General features: G+C 44.1%; 1 protein-coding gene and 1 non-coding gene across 3 annotated transcripts in view; both read right to left on the reverse strand.

Moving 5' to 3' along the window:
* The window catches only part of LOC140494736 (CUGBP Elav-like family member 4), a 480405-nt gene that overhangs the window by 272922 nt on the left and 187477 nt on the right, over positions 1 to 20006 (reverse strand). The gene's annotated exons all lie outside the window — the stretch shown is intronic.
* Positions 1129 to 1200, reverse strand: trnaw-cca (transfer RNA tryptophan (anticodon CCA)). Its single transcript has one exon. It is a non-coding gene; the product is annotated as a tRNA-Trp (tRNA).

Consider the following 20006-nt stretch of genomic DNA (forward strand, 5'->3'; position numbering starts at 1 on the left):
TTGGCATGGGAGTGTCTGTTTCCATGCTGTATGATTCTATGAACAATCAGTTCCTTATCCATCTCTTACTGTTTTGAGTTTCTTCAATCAAGTTGTCTGCTACAGCACAAAAGCTGTTACGGTCAAGGTTATCAACGATGGAAGAACTATTATGTACAAGCATGTTATTCTTCTTCTGCTCTCTGCTAAAGGCAAGCGCCTCAAACAATTGGGCAAGGAGGCAGGTACCAAAATCACCTCGGGGGTTACTGCTCCCAGCAGGATTAATCTAATCCAGACATGCCACCTAGCCAACGATTATCCCAAGGAGTCCAAGTAGCTATGTCAACATACGTTTACATACAGATGGTAATCTGGGGATAAAGACAGCGATGGTAGCGGATCCTTTCTTTCCATTACATAGGCAACCAGGAACTTCGGCAGCTTACCACCTGTCATTGGTGTTTGTTGGGAGATTTTGCTGATGGATACTCAACCTTATTTGGACACATTACAAACAAACCATTCTTGGTCAACAAGTATCTGGGATGGGTCTTAAACCTGAGATCTTCTAGTTCTAGGGTTAGGGAGGATACCTATTGCATCAACAAGAACAGGTTGCTGGAAAAGTTCAACAGGTCTGGCAGCATCTGTGGAGAGAAATAAAAGTTAATGGTTCATTAATTTTAACTTCTCTGCACAAGGCGCCAGACCTGCTGAGCTTTTCCAGCAACCTGTTTTCGTTTCTGATTTACAACATCTGCAGTTCTTTCGATTTTTACCTGTTGCACCACCAGATAGTCGAACCAAGTGATTATTTTGTGAACAATACAGTATATGGAGCTCTTGTTATATTTCAAATACATCAGAAAGAGTACTGCTGGCTGCGAGTGAGTTACATAGCTGTGACAAACCTTTTTAGATTAGATTACCGACAGTGTGGAAACAGGCCCTTTGGCCCAACCAGTCCACACCAACCCTCCAAAGAGTAGGGGAGGAAACCCTCACAGACACAGGGAGAATATGCAAGCTCCACACAGACAGTCACCTGAGGTTGGAATCGAAGCTGGGACCCTGGTGCTGCAGGGTAGCAGTGCTAACCACTGAGCCACCATGCCACCCTAGAAATTTAGCTTCAATTAAGCACAGTGAGCCTGATGTGATTTGAACACATAACCTTCTGATCTGGAGTCAGACACGCTCCCTTTGCACCACAAGCCCACAGCCAACTTGAGCGATATAACAACCTGACCTGAAATTACAAACTGTTCATAAAATCTTTGAACCTGTCTGTGTGCTGCTATGATGAATGAGACCATGTATGTGCTTTTAAGCTTTATTATCTAAATTTACCTGTTACAATGTTACATGTACTTGTATTTGTATTTGTATCTCTTGGTGGGGGGTTGCCTCCAACAAGTGGAGAGAGAAGGGAGTGCAGCTCAAACCCTGCCAATGGGTTTTGTTCTTAATGGGGAATTGGACCAAGTCAGGCAATCCCAAATTTGGTCATGTATAAGTTGGCTGTTGACATGATGGTAGCTGGAGGTCTGTAGTTGGCCATATTGCCCTAGGTTAGAGAGGTTTCCCACTCCTCACACACATCCAATCATCTCAGCTCAGGTTAGGTGACACTCAGTTGTTTTTCTCTGTCTGAAGTCAAATAGCTTGCACACCAAAAACAGCCACACGGTTAGGTACCAGAGCTCTGTCAGGACCTGTGGAATGACATTCCTGTAAGAGATAGTATCTTCTGGAGAGACAGCAACTTCAACTTATTTCTCAACACACTAATCTGAAAATCCCTTCCCACTGTGCAACACTTACTTGTCAATTACAGTGACTGATAGCTTCCTTATTTCACATTCCAGAATCCCAACTGTCATCTCTCCATTATTGCTGCAACCTTCCTTTTATCCCTTACAACTTCTCTCCTTGGTCTTCTCTCTCACCTGTCTGCCCTTATACTCAACTCTGTATCATCTCTGTAACAAAAACAGAAATTGCTGGAGAAACGCAGCAGATCTGGCAGCATCTGTGGAGAGAGAACAGAATTAACACTTCAGTTCCCAAACAGGTCTGAAGAAGAGTCACTGGACCTGAAACGTTGACTCTGCTTTCTCTCCACAGATAATGCCAGACATAGAATATAGAAAACAGAGCAGTACAACACAGTTCAGGGCCTTCAGCCCTCGATGTTGTACCAGTCTTGTACTCTAAGATCAGACGAACCTACATACCCTTCACTGTACCATCTTCCATGTGCCTTTCCAAGAGTCGCTTATACGTCTCTGAGTTTCTCCAGCAATTCCTATCTTTGTTTCTTGTTCTTGGCTTTTGGCATTATTGGATTCTATTCATACTCCCCAATACACATTCAGTTGTCTCTCTCTCTCTCTCGCTAATGGTGTCTATTGAATTCCACGTTCACCATCAGGTCCAAGTAAATTGATTTTTCATCCCAAACAGTATGGTTGGGTGGTGGGGCTTAGTTGTATTTTCAACTGGGTTCCACCACTGCCTCTCTTGAAGGATTGAAAAGAGAAATAGGAGAAGGGGAAAGCATGGGACCTGCTTGGGGCTTGCTCCAATCTGCAATTAGATTGTGGCAGAACTTGACACATTGATATTTTCTCCCTATCCTTGTATATCCTGATTCCCACAATGACCAAAAATCAATTGATCTCAGTGTTGAATACACTCGATGGCTTAGCAGATTTCTCTGGGACAGAAAATTCCAAAGATCCACAACCTTCTGACTTGACTAGCTGTCCTCCAGCAGATCACCAAAGTAACAGTTTTTATGTGCTAGTCTGAGCAATGAATGCTGATGCCTATTTCACTGTATAGGCATCACATTGATCCCGGTCCTGCCCTCACTTAATTGCTAGGTCTGTGCTCTTTCAATCCCAGGTCACTGGACAGAGATCGAGGATACATGGCCCATCAGCTCGTGATTCCCAAGAACATAGAATCATAGTCTAAATAGTCTTTGGTACAACCAGTCCATGCCAAACATAATCCCAAACTAAGCTAATCCCACCTGCCTCTCCTGGCCCATATCCCTTGAAACCTTTCCTATTCATGTACTTATCTAAGTGTGTTTTAAACCTTGTAACTGTGCTCACACCTACCACTTGCTCAGAAAGTTCATTCCACACTCTGTGTAAAATAAATGCCCATCATGTCTTTTTTAAATCTCTCTCCTGCCACTTTAAAAATATGGGTCAAGATTAGTGTGGCGCTGGAAAAGCACAGCAGGTCAGGCAGCATCCGACGAGCAGGAAAATCACTGTTTCAAGCAGGGGCTTTATCAGGAATTTTTCTGATGAAGAGTTTCTGCCCGAAACGTCGATTTTCCTGCTCCTTAGATGCTGTTTGACCTGCTGTGCTTTTCCAGCACCACTCTAATCTTGACTCTGATCTCCAGCATCTGCAGTCCTCACTTCGCCCATTTTAAAAATATGGCCCTAGTCTTTAAATACCCCATCTTGGGAAAAAGACACCTACCCTTAACGCTATCTACACCCCAATGATTTTATAAACCTCTAGAAGGTCACCTCCCCACTTCCTTTAGTCCAGTGAAAAACATCACAGCCTATCCAGCCTTCCTTTATAACTCAAACATTCCATACCCAGCAAATTCCTGCTAAATCTCTTCGGAACCCTCTCTAGCTTAATAATATCCTTCCTATAATAGGGTGACCGGAACATCACTGGCTGAGCTCAACTATCACAGCACTGAGCCACCACAGTGCCTGTGGACCTCAGATAAAAGAAAAGTCACCCTAGTCCCAGAGGACCATAGGGCTACTCTCTCATTAAAAGTAACAACTCATGGTGGTTTGACCTGAGGGTCGCTATACCAGAGGTGAGGGGTGAGGTTGAGGAATTGAGACCTCTATGGAAAGCTCATCTTGGCCACTAATATCAGTCAGAACTATTGTTCACTCCTGCAGTGTATATTTCACATAGAGCTGTTTCATTCCAAAACAGAGCTTTAGACACATTGATGCATATCCTACCATGAAAGCAGATTTTGGGAATTTGAGGTAAAGCAGGCTGTTTCCTGGATCATTGCAATAACCAGTTCCCCATTTCCACACTAGATATACCAAGCATTCCTTTTTAATCCAAATTCTGGTATCCGGCATGCACCTAATGTAGTCTTATGTGGTTCAAGTGTTCTGTGTTGGAGTGTGCGAGTCTAGTAATTGACGTATGCTCACTGTGTTTGACTGTTTGAGACTGGGTGCTGACTCAGAGAAGAGTATACAGTAAACCAGAGAAGAAGCAGGGAGCTGCTCAGAACATAAATGGATAGGAATTTTAAAGCATTATATCAAATTCCCTAAATATAGTTCCTGCACACTGAGAGACCAGTGGCATCTCTCATTGTTCTGAAGCAAATGAAATGTATAAAACATACGGCACAAAGGGCAGGAGGCTGCCCCAGAACACAAAAGCAAGCAGCCATAAAGAAAAGGGGAAGCAATGACCTAGTGGTATTATCACTGGACTGTTGATCCAGATAATGTTCTGGGGACTTGGCATTGAATCCCGCCATGGCAGATGGTGTATATTCAGATCTAATAATGACCATGAATCTGCTGTTGATTGTCAGGAAAAACTCATCTGGTTCCCAAATCCTTTTCGAGAAGGAACCTGCCATCTTCACCTGGTCTGGCCTCCATGTGAGTCCAGACTCACAGCAATGTAGTTGACTTTTAACTGCCCTCAGGGCATTCAGGGATGGACAATAATGCTGCCTAGCCAGTGACACTGCCTATCCATCCTGTGAATGAATAAAGAACAAAAAAAATGGAAAAGCCAGCAGTACAGTATAGCAGGCACCGTCTGGAATACAGGAGGAAATGAATGTGGAGGTGAAGACAAACCGATCACACATGATTCTATAATTCTGGTCTCCTTCCTATCGGAAGAATGTTGTGAAACTCGAATGGGTTCAGAAAAGATTTACAAGAATGTTGCCATGGTTAGAGGATTTAAGCTATAGGGAGGGGCTGCATAGGCTGGGGCTGTTTTCCCTGGAGCATCGGAGGCTGAGGGGGTGACCTTTTGGAGATTTACAAAATAATGAGGGGAATGGATAGGGTAAATAGGCAAGGTCTTTTCCTTGGTGTGGAAGAGTCCAGAACTAGAGGGCATAGGATTAGAGTGAGAGGGGAAAGATATAAAAGAGACCTAAGGGGCAATGTTTTCACACAGGAGGTGATGTGTATATGGAATGAGCTTCCCGAGGAAGTGGTGAAGGCTGGTACGATTGCAACATTTAAAAGGCATCTGGATGGGTAAATGAGTAGGAAGGGTTTGGAGGGATATGGGCCGGCTGCTGGCAAGTGGGACTAGATTGGGTTGGGATATCTGGTCGGCATGGACGAGTTGGACCGAAGGGTCTGTTTCTGTGCTGTACATCTCTATTACTCTATGACTCTCTTTTATTAAAGTTGATGACTGTGTTATTTTGCCAATGGAACACATTACAAAGTTTCAACCCAAGTGGACATACTCAGTGGAAGACAGTATCATTCCTGGCATACACCTAGTGGTGGGCCACCCCAGTGTGCAAAGAATGGAAAGTGTCCCCATGATTTAACACCAGGCATCTTCATTAAGGAGATCCCATGTTTGCACAGCCATGTCATGTGGTCAGAATAGAATCATGGCTGTGATGGCTACTGCATGCAAGTCTTGGGCCAAGGTGTGGGAGGGCTGGTTGGTCACTGTAGTCCCCATAGAGAGTCAGAGTATTCAGGGAAAAGGAGAATAATACTGAATTCATATGTCGGATGAAACAAAGTTGCCAGATTAGTCTTCTTGTTGGAACCAATTATAACAGCTCTGCCACCACTCTCCCACCCTCTACAAGTACAAAATAAATAAATAGCAACCCAGAATAAAGAAGCAGCTATCAAAGGCTGCTGCACCTAGCTAATTCTTATCATTTATCTTCCAGTCCGATCGAGGAGCTCCTTGCACAGGATGAGTAATAGCGGGAGACTGTACAACATTATAACAGCACACAGGGACTTTGGCTCTAATTACACTCACGTTAGTGATGTTTAGAAGCATCTTTAGAACCGATTTCCCAAAGGGTCCGATTCACCATCACTACATTATCCTTACTGTCACTTATTTATTTTGCACTCTGATTGGACGTTGCCCACAATATTGCCATCGTTGGGCCCTACTGAAAACCATGGGCTCAGCTCTGCCCCATTCTGGCCTCAGAGGCAATGGAGGGGAGGAGGGGGTTAACCCTAGCCCAACAGTGCCAGGGCAGTGCCAAAGGAGTGCTGCAATGTTCCTGATGGCACCTTTCGAACAAGATACTCTTAGGGAGCGCCCCGTCTGCCCTCTCGGCTGGGCAAAAAAAAAAGCAGGACACAATTTCAAACAAAAGTAAGCGGACGGGAGATATTCCTCCTGGAGACCTAGCCAATGTTTATTCTTCAACCTAAAACAGATGAGCCAGTCATTATCACTAGCTAGGCGAAAGTGGGTACTGCAGATGCTGGAGATCAGAGTCAAGGTCAGAGTGGTGCTGGAAAAGCACAGCAGGTCAGGCAGCATCCAAAGAGCAAGGAAAATCGAATTGTGGGGCAAAAGCCATTATCCCATAGCTGCCTTGTGGGAGCTTGCTGTGCACAAATTAGTTGCTGCATTTCCTGCACACACTAAAAACGATTTGAGACACCCGCGAGGTCAAGCGAGATGCGATATAACCGCAAGTATTTTCTTTTCGATCTATCTTCAGTTGTTGTGTAGGGAGCGCGGCAGTCGGAGCCAGAGGGTCATATGATATCCAGGAATCTGTCCAACCAGAGTTGGCAACCCTACTCACTGGAACATGGCCCAAAGGAGTCTCACTAAATACTGACAATTTCACATTCACCTCAGAGCCAATTTCTCAAAACACACAATTCATGGAATCACAGAAAAGGTACTGCACAGCAAGAGACCATTCAGCCCATTGTTTCTATGCTGGCTTTCTGGAACAGCACTTGCACTAACCTCACTCCCCAGCCCTTTTCCCTATCGCTCTGCAAATGTACCTTTTCCTTCAGATATTTCCCTAATTCTCTTTCAGAAGCTATAATTGAATCTTATCGCTACCGTACTCTCCAGCAGTGCATTTCCAGATCCACTGTTTCATTGAGCTGTGTATCATTAATCACATTTGTACGGTGAGGGTTAGACACAGAGCTCCCTTTGTGAATGGCATTTTGGAACGTTCCACGCAGTTTTAAAAGCTGATGGATCCACAAATACCAGCTCCTCAATAAACGATCATCGACTCCAAGATGCCTGTCTGTGAGTCAAAGTTAAAAATCACACAACATCAGGTTATAGCCCAACAGGTTTAATCTTCAAATCATGTCTGTGAGACAATAGCTGACCCACCGCAGCCAGGTGGCTGTCACCAGATGAAGGAGCAGCAGTCTGAAAGCTAGTGCTTCCAAATAAACCTGTTGGACTATAACCTGGTGTTGTGTGATATTTAACTTCATTTTCCAAAAGTACAGGTGTACACTTTCAGATCCAAACCACTCGCTGCATCAAAAAAGCTTTTCCTCTTGTCAGCATTGATTCTTTTGCTGAACATCTTAAATTAAGTGTTCACCAGCAGGAAGAATTCTCCCCATCTATTTTCCTCGATCATGATTTTGAACAGCTCAACTCAAACTCTTCTGAACCCTCTCTTCCCTCAGATTGAAACCCCAAATCCAGTACCAAAAATCACAACACTAAAAGCTGAGTTCTGACCTGATGGAATGTGTGGATTTAACAGCCAGAAAGCAAGGAATTTTAATCCCAACAGAGAAAAAAAACAAACCCAACCGTTTTCAATTAACCTCAATTCACCTATCTGTCCACATTATTTTTGTTTTTTATTCAACTGGTTCACTGTCACTAAGCATTATATATATATACCCTGTCCACATCATTAATGCATCTCCTCCATCTATCCAATGAATTTACAATTGTATTGAGATTATGGCGGTGGGGGAAAGGAAATGTTACAGCGACAGGTTAGCTGGTGGGGAAATCTGATCCCTTAGAGCTACAGGGGAATTGGTCAGGCTGATGTTATTTACAGGGAATGGGGGCAGGAGGTGGGAGCTTTGAGACAACTCTCTTGAGCTGCATATTGTCAATCCCATTTGTGTGATCACCGTAAGACAGAGCTCCCTTTGTGAATGGCGTATTAGAATGTTACATCGAAGGGACGGAGCAGCTTAAAAAGCTCATGGACCCACAAATACCAGCTCTTCAATAAACAATCATCAAGAGCGGAGGCCCATTCCATTTGCCTCCAAATTAAAGTATAAAATTGTAAGAATGAAGATTTAAAATTTTGGAATGCTAATTTTGTTCTGTGGGGGAAGATCAGATATCAAGAGTTTTGATGTTTGTACCTTATACAAGAAAATATTTGACTTAATTTTTATTCCTCATTGTTTTCAAAGCAACTTAATACTCATTTAGTCTCTTCTTTAAGTGTCAAATTACTGCTTATTATGATATAAACTTCTGTTTTGAAAATTGGTTTGTAGAGGACTAAAGGTGTGTGCACTGCCCTTCTATTCCATATATTTGTGCAATGTATATTGAAATGAAATGAAAGTTTTTAAACGATCATCATCTCCAAGCTGCTGACCCACCGCAGCCTGATGATTCATTAAAACGCTCCTCCCACTACACGGGATTCCAATGTTTTTGAGGGGCAGCATGGTGGCTCAGTGTTAGTGCTGCTTCCTCACAGCACCAGGAACCCGGGTTCGACTCTATCCTTGGCCCACTGCCTGTATGGAGTTTACACATTCTCTCCATGTCTGCGTGGGTTACCTCCGAGTGCTCTGGTTTCCTCCCACAGTCCAAAGATGCATGGGTTTGGTGGATTGGCCATGCTAAGTTGCTCATAGTGACCAGGGATCTGTTGGATTAGCCATGTGAAATACAGGGTTCTAAACATAGGGCATGGAGCTGGTCCTGTGTGGGCTGCTCTTCAGAAGGGACTCGATGGGCTAAATGGCCTGCTTCCACACTCTATGAAATGTGATCCAATGTTTTTGAGTATCCAATTACACTTCGTTCTACTTGCAAACCAAAAACTAAAGGCCTTGTATTGAGTTAAAGCACATAGTTTCACTGGAAACTCAGGCAGTCAGCATGTCGTATTTAAGATGCTGATGTATTATGCAAGTAGTTTTCTAAGTGTACAGATGTAAACCTGAAAAGGGGAAGAAAACCACAAAGTGATGGGGAAAGGTAATGAGGAATGATGCGGGACAGCAGTTTCCAAATAGCTGGTGCAGACACATTGGGCCAAACTCTCTCCTTCAGTCATTAATGACTCTGTGGCTACATCACAGATTTCCCAAAGTTCATTCTGCGTGGTTCTGGTTTCCAGGTGTGTTCTCCAAATGAGTTTAATGTTAGCCTCCACACATGCTTACACATAGCCAATTCATTTTGGCATAAACCAGAGAAGAGACAATGGTAGAGGTAATGCCACCAGGCTAGTACTCTAGGGTTAAGTAGATTCCCTTGGGACTGGAGTTTAGATCCCACTGCAGCAACTAGCCTTAGTCCCAGTGTAGTTAGAACTGGGCAATAAAGACTGGTCTTGCTCACGTTCATGAACAACCTTTTAAAAAAAATCAATTCCCATTACAACCATCACCAATTATCATAAAGTTCCAGCTGCTTGATGGATGTCCTTTAGAGAATGAAATCTGCCAACCTACTCTGCTTTGACCTGCATATTCCTCCAGATCCAATGCATTGCGGTTGACTGTGAAATGACAAAGCAAGCCACTCAGCTCAAAGGCAATAGCAACGTAAGGAAACAGGATAGTGTAACAAATTCTCACACTCGGCCCAGAGTATTACTCTCTGGGTTACATGATGGGATATCAAGAGTACATGATGGTCAAACTATATCTAGGGGTCAAATCTTTGCTCTATCTCAGGAGAAAGTGTCCTGAGCCTTTAGTATAGGTGGAGTAGTGGGGAGTTGGAAGGGGAGGTGACAGTGGTGCTGTATCAGTAACCAGGCTTGATGATCTTGGAAGATGTTCGGAGGCTGTAATGTGCAAAGGCAAGCTAGTTAAAAGGCGAGGCTTGATGCTCCATGACTTTATCTCAATCATATTGCTTAATCCCTTATAAAACAAGTAATTGAGTATAACCAGTCCAGGTTAAGTCATAATCTCACTACCGCCACTGTCAATCAAGCTTTTAAGTTAAAACCCACCACCTCCAACAGTGCCTGTATTGTCACTGCCAGCGATGCCCCTTATAGCTGCCTGCAGCAAAGGACATTATTTTGAATGCCCTTCAATCACTGCCCTACTTATCACCCTGCTCATCTCCCGCTCATTGCCTCTCTTGTCAAGCCATCACACCAATCCTCCTAATCCCTGTGCCCTTGCTGCCTCAAAGCCATCTCGCTCACAGCTCCACTCTTCAGACAAAGTGGCAAGTCCATATGATATAGAAGTAGACCATTGAGCCCATCGAGTCTGCTGCACCATTAAATGCAATGAGGGTGATCTGGTAATCTTCAACTCCATTCTCCTGCCTTATCCTTGATTCCTTTCCTGATTATTAAAAAGCTGCCTAGCTCGGCTCGAATGTTCTTAATAACCCAGCCTCGACAGCCCTCTGTAGTGAAGAATTCAAAAGATTCACTACTCTCTATTTTAAATAGGCAACCTTTTATTCTGAGATTATGCCCACTGTACTGGATTCTCCACAAGGGGAAACGACCTTTCCAAATCAAGTTGTCTCTTAAGAATCTTGCGTTTCAATAAGATCGCCTCCCATTCTTCTAAACTCCAAGAAAAATAAGTGCAACAAGGGGCAAAGGAGATCATATGTGGGGCAGAGAGGGAGGGCAGTGGGTGAACCAGAGCTTTGCTGGAAAGCAACAGATAACACCATGGATGACAAACCACCAGATCTTGGGCACCGATTTCTTGTTTTATTGTGGAGTGGATGCATCACAATGGCATCAGTAACACAGACTTCCTGTTCCATTGGGTGCACATTGATGATGTCAGCGACATAGACTTCCTGCCCTATTCTGTTGGCAGGCCACATTGTGTCCTCTTCCATAGAATACCTACAGTGTGGAAACAGGCCATTCAGCCCCACAAATCCATTAAAACTCTCTGAAGAGCATCCTATCCAAACTCACCGCCTGGTGTCACCGCTCCCCCCCCCGCCATCCCTGCATTTCCCATGCCTAGTCCACCTAACCTACACATCCCTTGATACTATGGCAATTTAGATTGGCCAATCCACCTAATCTGCACATTTTAGGACTGTGGGAGAAAACCCTCGCAGACATGGGGAGAATGTGGAAACTCCACACAGACAGTCGCCCAAGTCTAGAATCGAACACAGGTCCCTGGCACTGTGAGGCAGCAGTGCTAACCACTGAGTCTCCGTGCCACCCTCTTAATCCTTCTACCACTGGGAGGAACTGTCAATCAAACCAGCTCTATTTCAATGTCCAATTTCTTTTCATTTGCCTAGTTATTTATTCTTACTAATCTGATAAAAAAAATTTGAAACCACTAACTCCTCAAGGGCTATTAATGTTGGGTGATAAACACTAGTCTAGCCAGTAATGCCCACATCACATAATAAATTTTTAAAATACTCTCGATGGTTTTTTCTCAAAATTAGAATCCTAACATGACACAGCATAATAGTGACAGAGAGGGTTATCTTTAATTCTGAAAGAATCAAGACTATGTCAAGCTGGTAGAGGTGGCCCTCGTGTTTACCGGAAACCTGAGCTATCCCAACTAGTCTTCATTCCCTCCAGCTGAGGGTACAGTTTCCAAACAGTAAGGAGGTAGATCCAGTTTGAGGAATAAAAAATATGCAGAGGGAGGTCATTGAAAACAAAAGCAATTCCAGCAGGAATGATTCAATGTTAGAACAAAGAACAAGGATTGTTCAAGCCAGAATAAAAGGTCAAAATGAAAGCAAAGTAGCGACAGTGGATCACAATCTAAAAACCTGGTGTTCTTTGTTAAATTATTTTAGAGGGTCTGAGTGCCACAGGGCCAACATTTACTCCACATCCCTAAATACCTTTGAAAAGGTGCTTAAAGTGAACAATCATGGATGTCACTCTAGACCTGGGTTCAACTGCGATGCCTTCCACAGTTGGACAGCCTGTCATTCTGTGGGGAGCTCACTGGCAAAACAGTGGTGAGGTAATGATGGCATCAACACCCGCGGGTGAACACTGGTGAGATCGTGTAGAAAATTAAAGAGAAGAAGGGGAAATATGCTTCAGATCTCCTTTGGCTGAGCTGAGAGAGCGTGGAAGGCTTTGGTGTAGCTGTATCACTTCCAAAATCCTTCCTCCAGGCTTGCTTCAATATGCAGCTGAGAATGATGGCAGAAGAAGTTTCTGACGCACGATCCCTTGCAGACTCTGGCACTCACACTGACAGTTCTTGTAAGCTCCTGTTAATGGCCATCTGATCCATACTTTATTTAAAAGGTCTCTCTCGCTTTCTCCGCACTGACTTCCATACCATGTTGACAGCGAAGATCTTAGTGACAAACTGTTTCCTCAAATTATTTTCTTAATTAGATGCTTAAATAAATGTTGAAGAGATTCAGCAGACAGAAGACATTTTAATTCAATACGGGGAAGTGAAGGGACTAAAACCTAAATCATGAAAAGATCTGCATTTACCCAGCATCTTTTGTTACCAATGGACTTCTAATGCACCTTACAGCCAGCAAGTACTTACTCAGTACAGTCACTGCTGTCATGTAGGAATGACAACAGCCAATTTGATCTCAGCAAGCTCCAACAAACAGTGACGCAGTAGTGTATTTGTGCCGTGTTGTTTGAGGAATAAATATTGGCTGGGTTACCAGGGCAACCCTCCCAAATCTTCATCAAAATAATGTCATAGGAATTTTTTAATGCCAAACTTCAGTTTAACCAGCTTCTCTGAAAGACAGTGCCTCTGCAGAACTCTCCTGGTACTACACTAAAACGTCAGCCTTGATTTTCCACTCAAGTCGGAAAGTGTGATGCTGGAAAAGCAGAGCAGGTCAGGCAGCATCTGAGCAGCAGGAGAATCAACGTTTCGGGCGTAAGCTCTTTATCAGGAATGTCTGGTGAACAGCTTATGCCCAAAATGTTGACATTCCTGCTCCTCAGATGCTGCCTGACCTGCTGTGCTTTTCCAGTGCCACATCTTTCAACTCTGACTCTCCAGCATCTGCAGTCCTCACTTTCTCCTTTTCAACGCAACTGTCAGCCGATATAATAATCACTACACTTCTGCAATAGTTGGATTTCTGTAGTTCTTCTAATGTAACACGGCTCTTCACAAACGATGTGTAGAGTGAGATAGCACGGAAATTCCATATTAAAAAGCATTGATGCCAAAGACAAAAACTTAGCCAAAGAGCTCAGAAGGAATAAGATATGGAGTGGTTTACAAATGAATTCCAGAACATGAGGTCTTCACTGCTAAAGGCAAGGCCACCAATGACAGAGTGATTAAAATCAGAGAGACTGAAAATTAGAGGAGGGCAACAAGAGGAATTTACAAAGACAGGGAGATAGTCGAAAATGCAGGTGTGAATTTCAAAATTGACATGTTGCTTAACCAGGAGCCAATATAGGTTAGTGAGGTAATACAAGTGCAAATCTTTACAAGATGATCATATTGTGAACTGTTTTTAAGACAGAATAGAATGTCCTTAATGGGTGAAAACCCAGTGAAGTCAGCCTATGAAGCACATCAATATAATTCAGTTATCATGAGAACAGAGGTTCAGGTCAAGAGTCAGAAACTTAAATATTAGTTTTCACACCTGGATACAAAAAGAGAGCTAAACTCAGGCAAACTGAGGGACCCAGAATGGAAAAACAAAAACAACTATTGTTGTGTCATGTGGATGGATAGGGTGTTAACCACCAAGCAGAACTCTGGCCCCTCCACACTTCACCAGCTCTGATGGAGAGTCGTCTATTCTAGACTCAAAACGGTTAACTGGTTCTCTCTCCATAGATGCTGACTGACCCACTGTGATCTCTAGTTTTTGTTATTTACAGTGCTGGAAGACACTCCCAGACAGGAAGAAGAGGACCAGCAGAGTAACCAGGAGGAGTTTGGGACTTCAACTACAAAGTTCCATACCTGCTGGAAGTATGACATGATGTACAAACATAATGTTAGGTTTTTGGCTCTGTTAATTGGTTAATAGCAAATACTTTTTCAGTAGTTTAGTGTATTTGTTGGCCTATTAAGTAATGCTTAGTTGATGCTGATTTCAGTTTGTTTGTTATAGTAAAAGTCTTAAAACAAGAACTCCTGTCATGTGAATATTTCAGTCAGTAGCTAGTTTTCTCTTTAAATATTGACAGTTTACACAGGAATCAGAACAGAGGACATGGGATTGAACAGGACTAAGTGGACGTTAGAACTTGGAACATACAATTTTGGATGAACATGGGAGGCCTGGCCAGGAATGTGCCAAAATAATCCAGAGTAACAATGGTCTGAATGGAGATTTCCACAGCAGATCAAATAGGAACACAGGAAGAAGGTAGAAAACAGAGGAAATAGGAGCAGCAGTAGCTGATTCGGTCCATCCAGCCTGTTCTATGATTCAACTGGACCATGACTGATCTTCTACCTCAATGCCATTTTCTTTCACAATTTCCATATCCCTTGATGTCTTCAATTTTGAGAAATTTATTGACAGCTGATCTTGAACACATTCGATGATTAAGCTTCCACAGTTGTCTGAGACAGAGAATCCGGGTGTCATGTCCCTCAACCAACATCAATTAAACCAATGGTCAGGTTCATTATTTGTTTGTGGGAGCTTTCCACATGAAAATTTCCAACAAACAGTTAACTTAGCTGGAAATGGTTCAGGGCGTCCCTGGTTTGTAGGAGGAGTTTACATTAATGCAAGTCTTCTACTTGTTATTTTCTCAGGACCCACATACTCAGGTCCTCAGTAAACAGGGCATTTGCCATCTGGGTGCATCCAATATTACACTTAAAACCAGCAGAGAAATGCCATTTAGTACTCTGCCCACTTGCTGGATTAGGTCTTGGATTAGGAGAAAGTGAGGACTGCAGATGATGGAGATCAGAGCTGAAAATGTGTTGCTGGAAAAGCGCAGCAGGTCAGGCAGCATCCAAGGAGCAGGAGAATCGACGTTTCAGACATGAGCTCTTCTTCAGGAATGAGGAGAGTATGCCAAGCAGGCTAAGATAAAAGGGAGGGAGGAGGGACTTGGGGGAGGGGCGTTGGAAATGCGATAGGTGGAAGGAGGTCAAGGTGAGGGTGACAGGCCAGAGTGGGGGTGGGGGCGGAGAGGTCAGGAAGAAGATTGCGGGTTAGGAAGGTGGTGCTGAGTTCGAGGGTTGGGACTGAGACAAGGTGGGGGGTGGGGAAATGAGGAAACTGGAGAAATCTAAGTTTATCCCTTGTGGTTGGAGGGTTCCTAGGCGGAAGATGAGGCGCTCTTCCTCCAGCCGTCGTGTTGCTATGGTCTGGTGATGGGGGAGTCCAAGGACCTGCATGTCCTTGGTGGAGTGGGAGAGGGAGTTGAAGTGTTGAGCCACGGGGTGGTTGGGTTGGTTGGTCCGGGTGTCCCAGAGGTGTTCTCTGAAATGTTCAGCAAGTAGGCGGCCTGTCTCTCCAATATAGAGGAGGCCACATCAGGTGCAGTGGATGCAGTAAATGATGTGTGTGGAAGTGCAGGTGAATTTGTGGCGGATATGGAAGGATCCCTTGGGGCCTTGGAGGGAAGTAAGGGGGGAGGTGTGGGTGCAAGTTTTACATTTCTTGCGGTTGCAGGGGAAGGTGCTGGGAGTGGAAGTTGGGTTGGTGGGGGGGTGTGGACCTGACAAGGGAGTCACGGAGGGAGTGGTCACGAAGGACTCAAAGCCCTCCGCTTCTTCCTTTCCTGCCGTACCAACCAGTACCCTTCCACTGACACCTTCCTTTGACTGACTGAACTGGTCCTCACTCTGAACAACTTCTCTTTCCAATCCTCCCACTTTCTCCAAACCAAAGGAGTAGCCATGGGCACCCGCATGGGCCCCAGCTATGCCTGCCTCTTCGTAGGATATGTGGAACAGTCCATCTTCCGCAGCTACACTGGCACTACCCCCCACCTTTTCCTCCGCTATATCGATAACTGTATCGGCGCTGCGTTGTGCTCCCACTTTACTAACACCTTCCACGCCGACCTCAAGTTTACATGTACCATCTCAGACTCCTCCCTCCCCTTCCTAGAACTCTCCATTTCTATCTCAGGCGACTGAATCAACATGGACATTTACTATAAACCGACCGACTCCCACAGCTACCTAGACTACACCTCCTCCCACCCTGCCCCCTGTAAAAACGCCCTCCCATATTTCCAATTCCTTCGTCTCCACCGCATCTGCTCCCAGGAGGACCAGTTCCAATACCGAACAATCCAGATGGCCTCCTTCTTCAAAGACCGCATTGTCCCCTCAGACGTGATCGATGATGCTCTCCACCGCAGCTCCTCCACTTCCCGCTATTCCGCCCTGGAGCCCCGCCCCTCCAATTGCCACCAGGACAGAACCCCACTGGTCCTCACCTATCACCCCACCAACCTCCATATACATCGTATCATCCGTTGTCATTTCCGCCACCTCTAAACAGACTCCACCACCAGGGATATATTTCCCTCCCCTCCCCAATCAGTGTTCCAAAAAGACTACTCCCTCCATGACTCCCTTGTCAGGTCCACACCCCCCACCAACCCAACCTCCACTCCCGGCACTTTCCCCTGCCACTGCAAGAAATGCAAAACTTGCACCCACACCTCCCCCCTTACTTCCCTCCAAGGCCCCAAGGGATCCTTCCATATCTGCCACAAATTCACCTGCACCTCCACACACATCATTTACTGCATCCACTGCACCTGATGTGGCCTTCTCTATATTGGAGAGACAGGCCACCTACTTGCTGAACATTTCAGAGAACACCTCTGGGACACCCGGACCAACCAACCCAACCACCCTGTGGCTGAACACTTCAACTCCCCCTCCCACTCCACCAAGGACATGCAGAACCTTGGACACCCCCATCGCCAGACCATAGCAACACGACGGCTGGAGGAAGAGCGCCTCATCTTCCGCCCTGGAACCCTCCAACCACAAGGGATGAACTCAGATTTCTCCAGTTTCCTCACTTCCCCTCCCCCCACCTTGTCTCAGTCCCAACCCTCGAACTCAGCACCACTTTCCTAACCTGCAATCTTCTTCCTGACCTCTCCGCCCCCACCCCCACTCCCACTCCGGCCTATCACCCTCACCTTAACCTCCTTCCACCTATTGCATTTGCAACGCCCCTCCCCCAAGTCCCTCCTCCCTACCTTTTATCTTAGCCTGCTTGGCACACTCTCCTCATTCCTGAAGAAGGGCTGATGCCCGAAACGTCGATTCTCCTGCTCCTTGGATGCTGCCTGACCTGCTGCGCATTTTCAGCTCTAGGTCTTGGATTAATTTGATATTTATAGCTCTTACATATGACTGTGCACCCACACATGTGGCAAATGATACTGATAGCAAGGTAAAAGAAACAGGATGGAGGTGAGACAGAGAGAGAGTTGGGAAATTATGACAGTCTTGATGAACAAAGTTATTTTGTCACTTTTATGATGTAGTATCGAAAACTTCACACTAGATGCAAACCAACCAAAGGGTCCAGAAACTCAAACCCTTTCACTTTTATTTAGCAGACACAGTCCATTTGGTGTCACAAAATAAACAATTCCTACTACTAAAGACCGGACTCCAAAGCACTGTTATTCAGAGGAGTACTCATGCTGCAGAAAACACCAGGTCTCTCCCAGCTGAAGCTTCAGCATTTTGGTTATTATTGGATGATTAACCAGAGCTAAATTCAAAGCATCTGGTGTTGAAGCCATTAAAAGAAACAAAATAGTTTCACTCATAGCTGATGGGTCTTGCTGGAGTTTTAAAGAAAATCTCTAGAGCAATTTCAAGACCCATCTCTGCGAGATATCTGCAGTATGTCGGTACACACTCAATCTCGGTTTGACAGTTTTAGGACTGAAGTCTTTTGTTGAGGAGAATATCTGTAAACCAATAGTGGACAAAAAGGGGAGAAAGAGTGAGGCAAAGGACAAAGAGTCAACTAACTATTGATTGATTGCCTGCAGTCACAATGAATCACATTAAATCTACTGCAAAGGAACAGGCTTTTTGACCCCAACCAGTCAGTGAAGCATTTATATAGACTCCACCCAGTCTAATTGCATCTATAGCTTTCCATTCACCATCCTGAATGGGAATGAAAAGGATAAGAATTATTTGGGAGAATCTAGAACTGGCAGGCACAGATCAGAAATAAGATATCTCACATTTAAGAGACAATGGAGGAATTGCTTCTCTCAGAGGGTCACTGGTCTGAGGAATATCCTTCCCTAAAGGACATTAGAGGCTAGGTCATTATCTGTGAGAGTTTTCAGTGCACAAATTTCCAAGATTGAGAAGGCAAATTTTTGGTTGCTATCAAGATGATTGAGGAGAAAAATAAATATTACAGATTTTTCTGTTATCCCAGGTATGTACTAATAGTTCAAGTTGTGAATGTGGAATTATAAAATTAGACAATTTATATTATAACATGCATTACTTGAACTATGCAGACATGATTGTGTAGAGATGGGTTGAGTAAGTGTGTAACCTTTCCATTGGAAATTATCATCTGTTGGAATAGTCAATTGAAACTTGTCACTTGTAAAAATGTACAAAGCCTTTGGAATAAATATTTGACCCGTTTGTCATTTTCTTGACGTGTACACCTCCCATGCATACATGAACAATCAATTAAACAAAGAACCTGCATCTCATCTGGTATAAGAGGAAATGAAGAGCTAATCCCACCTTTTCAAAGGCTTTTAGAGTTGGACAATAAAGTGGAATTGAGGCCACAATCCAATGAGCCATGATATTACTGAATGGGAGAATAAGCTTGATGGACTGAGTGGCCTACTCCTGCTCCTACTGCTCATGATGAAACATCAAACATTTTGTTGCCATATCACCTGGTGACCACAGGAGGCAATTTAATTGTTGCAGATGTTCTGTTCTAATATCAACAGATGCATCCTTCCTGGAATGAGACATGGGATAACCAAATTTCTATTGCCTTCTCCCGTCCTTTCCTTGTCTCCTTCTGTTTCTCCATTTACTATTTCTTCATCTTTTCCCATTTTATTTTTTTTTTAAACTTTGCCTCTCTCTTTCGCCACTCAGTCATCATCCTATTTTTCTGTATTCACACTATTTTGTTGACTGTCCTATGTATTGTGAGTCTGCAGTCCTTTCACATTGGGCCTGTATCGGTTGTTAGAGTTTGTGTGTTTAATTATCTCAATTTTACTTAATGTCTTGATGGAATTGCTTCCAGCAGTCCCTGTAGTTTAGTCACATGTGGAATGCTGGTTATGGCATTGTTCTTGGGTCTTTATGATTACTCGAACTATGCCACGGATGGTCAGGAGTATTATCAGCGATGCCATTATACCATCTGTACTTCAAATGAAGTCTGTGCAATAGAAAAACCCTGTGGTGAAAAAAAAATGCTTCACTTAATCTTGGTTCTCGTCTTAAAGTGGGCTTTTAACATGTGGGGCCACCACTTAACATTCATACAGAGACAGGAAACATGTTTTTACTATCCATGTTTTTCCTCCAATGCACTTGTTACCTCTAAAAATGAGAAATTGGCCCAGACTATCTACAGTCACCACATGCACTGTAACATGTCACTATCCTCAACTTTCAGGTAAGATTTTGACAGAGTCCAATTCAAATCTTGACCATGGGGGTAAATCATGGGAGGTTCAACAGGGAAGCTGAGAAGGGACAAGGGCTCAGAGATAAGGAGTGGTAAGATGGATACGTGCCAATTGATTTATTTTG

Source organism: Chiloscyllium punctatum, chromosome 24 (assembly GCF_047496795.1).
Source record: "Chiloscyllium punctatum isolate Juve2018m chromosome 24, sChiPun1.3, whole genome shotgun sequence".
NCBI classification, from domain to species: Eukaryota; Metazoa; Chordata; class Chondrichthyes; order Orectolobiformes; family Hemiscylliidae; genus Chiloscyllium; species Chiloscyllium punctatum.